The following is a 6,085-nucleotide window of genomic DNA, read 5'->3' as shown; positions in this document are numbered from 1 at the left end:
GTTACTCAGCCAGTGTTTGTGGGTCTTAGACTTAGACTTAGACTTACTTTTTATTGTCATTCAAATTTGAACTTTGCAGTACAGATAAGAACACAATTGTGTTGCATTAGCTCATGGTAGTGCAGCATAAAAAAGCAATGAGGTGCAGATATAAATAAATAGATTACTGTACAGATAAATATATTGCACTTTTGCATATGCATCCACGTTTATGGATGTATGTTAGTTATATTGTCTTTATATTCCAGCCAGTTAATCCATTTTTGGGGGGAATTGAGGGGATTATTATGATGCGTTCAAGAGTCTTACGGCCTGAGGGAAGAAGCTGTTACAGAACCTGGAGGTTCTGCTACGGAGGCTGCGGAACCTCTTTCTAGAGGGGACGGCGTGGCGAAGTTGGGAGAGTGGCCGTGCCAGCAATCTGAGGGTTACTGGTTCAATCCCCACCTTCTACCATCCTAGTCACGTCTGTTGTGTCCTTGGGCAAGACACTTCACCCTTGCTCCTGGTGGGTCCTGGTTAGCGCCTTGCATGGCAGCTCCCGCCATCAGTGTGTGAATGTGTGTGTGAATGGGTGAATTTGGAAATACTGTCAAAGCGCTTTGGGCTCCTCAAAAAGGGGTAGAAAAGCGCTATACAAATACAACCATTTACCATTTTTACCATTTAGAGTCCAGCAGTGAAAACCCCCTTGGTGGGGGTGGGAGGAGTCTCTGCAGATTTTCTGAGCCCTGGTCAGTCAGCGGCTTTTTGCCATCTCCTGGATAGGAGGAAGAGGAGTCCTGATGATCTTTTCCACCGTCCTCACCACTCTCCGGAGAGACTTCCAGTCTGAGGCACTGCAGGCTCCAGTCCAGACAGAGAGGCTGTTGGTCAGCAGGCTCTCTATAGTGCCTCTGTAGAATGTGGTGAGAATGGGGGGAGGGAGCTGTGCTCTTTTCATCCCACGCAAGAAGTGCATGCGCTGCTGTGCTCTTTTTACAAGAGCTCCGGTGTGTAGGGACCAGGTCACATTGTCAGTTATCTACACCCCCAGGAACTTGGCGCTGCTTACCATCTCCACCGCTGTGCCGTTGATGAAGAGTGGAGCGTGGCTGGACTGGTGCTTCCTGAAGTCGACGATGATCTCCTTGGTCTTGTCGACGTTCAGGACCAGGTTGTTGGTTCTGCACCAGTCAACCAGATGTTTCACCTCCTCCCTGTAGTCCATGTCGTTGTTGTCACGGATGAGGCCCACTACTGTCGTGTCGTCCGCATACTTCACAATGTGGTTATTAGTGGACCTGGCGCAGCTGTCATGGGTCATCAGTGTGAACAGCAGCGGACTCAGGACGCAGCCCTGGGGGGAGCCGGTGCTCAGGGAGATGGCACTGGAGGTGTTGTCCCCCACTTTAACAGACTGAGGTCTGTCTGTGAGGAAGTCAAGCAGCCAGTTACATAGGGGGGTGCTGAATCCAAGGGGGGCCAGTTTGCTCACTAAGTGCTGCGGGATGATGGTGTTGAATGCCGAGCTGAAGTCCACAAACAACATCCGCACGTGTGTGTCCTTTCCTTCCAAGCTCAGGTGGAGTGCAGAGAAGATGGCGTCCTCCGTGGAGCAGTTAGGGGGATAAGCAAACTAGTATGGGTCGAATGTGGGGGGAAGTCTGGAGACAATGTATTCCTTTACCTGCCTCTCGAAGCACTTCATTACAGATGTTTTTTGGGATAAGGTAAACGTCTGTTCAGTATTTTAACATAAAAGTGTTTGATTGTGAGGCATTAAAAGCCACATTGCAACGGGTCCATCAGACCCACAAACACTGGCTGAGTAACAACAATATGAACACCACACAAGGGTTAACCCCCAATTTGTACCACAATTTAAGAGTGTTTTGCAATATAGCTGTTTCTCGGCTAATTGTTATACTTTAAAGGGGTCGTTTTTGCAAAACCAACTTTTCTTACATGTTGGTACCTGTTGCTATAGTCCCGGAAATTTGAAAGTAAACAATGGAGGCATGGCTAAAATATTTATAAAACAATCTTGTGACGCTTGCACCGCCTGGTAGTGGTAGTTGTTGTGGTCCCAAGGTGCAGAGAACAGCGTGCAGGTAAAATGTGTTTAATGAGTGGTGGCCTTAGATAAATCATAATCATAAATTGATAAGTTAACTTTTATGTTTAAGTCACGTTTCCTAAATATGTAAAAATATTCATCATACTGTATTCTCTTCATGTCATATTAGGCTCCAGTGTTGCTGTTTTTACCAGCTTGTTGCCAGCGTTGTATGAAATCCGCCGAGGCCTTCTGAATCACCATTGCAGTGGTCTGTGCAGTCTAGATGAACGGGGCACATACAGTTGATAGACAGTTGCGATAGCCAATCAGATCATATGAGTTGTTGACAATTGCCACACATTGAACCGTTCAACGCGACGTGTACACCTCCTGTGATTGGTTACTCACTTGTGACTCAATTTGAGCGTATCACTGCTAGTCTGCACCATACTGAACGCCAGCCAAGAACGTTAAGAAATATTTCAACAGGGGACATTTAGCCATGAAAATATGGAAACGCTGCTGATTGTGTGTTTAACAGAGAAGCAACTGGAAGGAAATACCATAGATGTGCACTCTCCATGGTAAATGCTGTACATTAGTATTACATTACTTCATAAACTATTGTATTGTTTTGTTATAATAGTTATGTGAAAGGCATGTTACATGTTAAAATTATACTATTTTGAGGCAGCCAAGCACCATTTAATTTGTTTTAAATTCATTTCAACTGGAGATGTTGATTTAAATGACAATAATTTGAGTTAAGAGTCACAGAACCAATTATGCCTGTACTGTAAGTTTAATCAATCAATCAATCACAATTTATTTATATAGTCCTTAATCACAGGTGTCTCAAAGGGCTGCACAAGCCACAACGACATCCTCGCCTCAGAAGTTGAGGTATGTCAAATCAACTTCTCCATTGAAAATTGACAAATGTATGTAACCTAATACTTTATTTTCGTAACATGAACGTCTTTGCCACCTTACCTTATTGTCCTAGTATGTACAGTAGCCTCTACCTTAGTGTCTTCAGTACGTGAACATTTCTGTGATCGGGTGTTCTAAAGTGCGGCGCAGGGGGCATTTTTTTAATTTGCTCTCTGCATATTAAAAAAATCAAATTAATTATTAATGGGATATATTTCTCTATTTTGCACTAATTTGCTTGTATTGACCCATTTTTGGATTGGTTTTAGCATCTTAAGTGTACAAAATGTACCACAGTTGCCCCTGCATACTTTTATGTGGCACTTGCTTGACTTTTGAGATTTCAAGGTAGTCATAAACAAAACCCTTCCACACATGATGTCATCATTACAGCTAAGGCCCGCCCACCTGTCAGCGTTGATCAATAGATGACTGACATAGTGTATTTAACTGGGTATGGCAACACAAGAATCGTCCAATCCTTCACCTGCAGTCAATGAGGCATTTGTGGCTACAATGACGTCAGGAATGAGTGAATAAATAAAACAGACGTCATATGCATCTCATTATGTGAGACCTGCCTATGGTGACCAGTCACTATGCAGTGTTTTGTTATCTTCACTAGAACAGACGGGTGGCAGAGTGAGTGTCTCCTCAGAATATAAGACAGTCGGGGTCTCCTCTATTTGCTAAAAAAAAACACATTTTCAGGAGCGGATTTTGTAAAGGGTGTTATCTCTCTGTATTTTGTCTTTAAGTGAAAACCATTACCTCACATGCACAAGCATGAATCCAACTTGTTTTGAAATGTTTACCACACATCTTATGTTATCTTCTTTTTCACTGGCATGACAGTTAAGACTAGCATAATGTAGGTAAAAACATTGAATGTGCCATTAGGTTTTACAATGGGGACAGTTTGACCCTGGAACAGATTAATTGGACATCATTTTGAATATAAACCGTTCAGATGGTAGTGTGGACATCAGAAACTTGAATGTTCCTGGTTTGCGTCCAGCTTTCGCCATCCTAGTAACTGCAGTTGTGTCCTTAGGCAAGACACTTCACCCACCTTGCTCACAGTGTAAAATGAGAAAATGAGCAATTATGCTACTATTAGGGGTGTCCGAATCGGATGTTGATATCGGATACTGGTCCAATATCAGCAAAAAAAAAAACAGGTATTGGATTATATCGGCCTGCATCTAAAACGCCCGATACAAGCAGTCTGTTCTGCTCTTGCTGTCTCCTTTTGCTAGCTGAGTAGACAAATAAAAGGTTGTCTCCATTTGAGAGCCTATACTACAAAACACAGTAAAAACCTAAAAACAGAAATATGTCAATATAATTTACATGAGGTACAAAATAACTTCCCTGTGAAATTCCAACAAAAAATAAATGCATTAAACAAAGATGCTAGCTCGATGCTAATCTACACAGGATTTGCCATATACATGCTATCAATAAGCATAAATGATTTTGCTTGACGAATTCAACACCTTCAAATTTGGTAATGAAAACTTCAACTAAGTTGCATGTTATCATAAAACAGCTGGTGTGATATGTACAATACTTACAGTATAAACACTTTGTCGGCTCAACAAAATGCAAGACTGGCACCTTCAATTTAAAGGGGAATTGCACTTTTTTTGGAATCGTTCACAATCATGAAAGACAAGCAGACAGATTTTTTTTTTTAATGCATTCTAACTCATAAATAAAAGTCCGCTTATAATGGAGTCAACGGGAAATACTGTATTCCACACATAAAGCCCTTTAAAAACCCATCCAAAAACAGCCAAAAATAATCCATTTAGATTTTCTGACTTGAATATTACCCGAGTATTATTGATATTGTTATTGTGTGCGCTAATGCAGGAAAACTATTTATAGCGGTGCCATGATCTCAGAGCACTAATTATCTTATGCTGCTCATTTGACATCATCGGCTGGTGAGCTGCTTTCTCGCCTCAGAGCTGGTGAAAGCGTGTTCTAGATCATAGATAATGCCTCTCACCTTGATAGTAGAAGGATGAGGACATAATCCGACAAGTTGGTCAATTTGGGGACGGCGTAGCGCGGTCGGGAGAGTGGCCGTGCCAGCAACCCGAGAGATCCTGGTTCGATCCCCGGCTTCTACCATCCTAGTCACGTCCGTTTTCACCCTTGCTCCTGATGGGTTGTGGTTAGTGCCTTGCATGGCAGCTCCTACCATCAGTGTGTGAATGTGTGTGTGAATGGGTGAATGTGGAAATAGTGTCAAAGCGCTTTGAGTACCTTGAAGGTAGAAAAGCACTAAACAAGTATAACCCATTTACCATTTTCCATAACTTTGGCATCCAATTTAGACCGGTAATGGCAAAAAAAATGGTTCCACCCCGCAAGCGTGACGAGTCATTCTCCATCTAAACGGGAATATAACAACATGCTAACTGTCGGCATCCCAGTGACAGCAGACATTGTACAGTGAGTGATGTTTTATTATGTTTGTTGGCTCTCATGTCAAAGGAAAAGGTCAACATTGTGATGTGTTTGTGAAATGAATTGTATGCCTAAAATGAGCAAAATAAGTAAATATTACAAATTACATAATTTTTTCAAATATTAGCTCATTTAGAATTCGATGGCTGCAACATGTTTCAAAAAAGCTGGCACAAGTGGCAAAAAAGACTGAGAAAGTTGAGGAATGCTCATCAAACACTTATTTGGAACAGGTGAACAGGCTAATTAGGAACAAGTGGGTGCCATGAATGGCTATACAAGCAGCTTCCATGAAATGCTCAGTCATTCACAAACAAGGATGGGGCGAGGGTCACCACTTTGTCAACAAATGCGTTAGCAAATTGTCGAACAGTTTAAGAACAACATTTCTCAATTAGTTATTGCAAGGAATTTAGGGATTTCACCATCTAAACTCTGTAATATCATCAAAAGGTTCAGAGAATCTGAAAAAAATCACTGCACGCAACATTGAATGCCTGTGACCTTAGACCCCCCAGGCGGTACTGCATCAAAAACCGACATCGGCGTGTAAAGGATATCACCACATGGGCTCAGGAACACTTTAGAAAACCACTGTCAGTAACGACAGTTTGTCGCTACATCTGTAAG

The sequence above is a fragment of the Entelurus aequoreus genome, linkage group LG17 (genome assembly GCF_033978785.1).
Source record: "Entelurus aequoreus isolate RoL-2023_Sb linkage group LG17, RoL_Eaeq_v1.1, whole genome shotgun sequence".
NCBI classification, from domain to species: domain Eukaryota; kingdom Metazoa; phylum Chordata; class Actinopteri; order Syngnathiformes; family Syngnathidae; genus Entelurus; species Entelurus aequoreus.
This window is presented reverse-complemented; position numbering follows the sequence as displayed.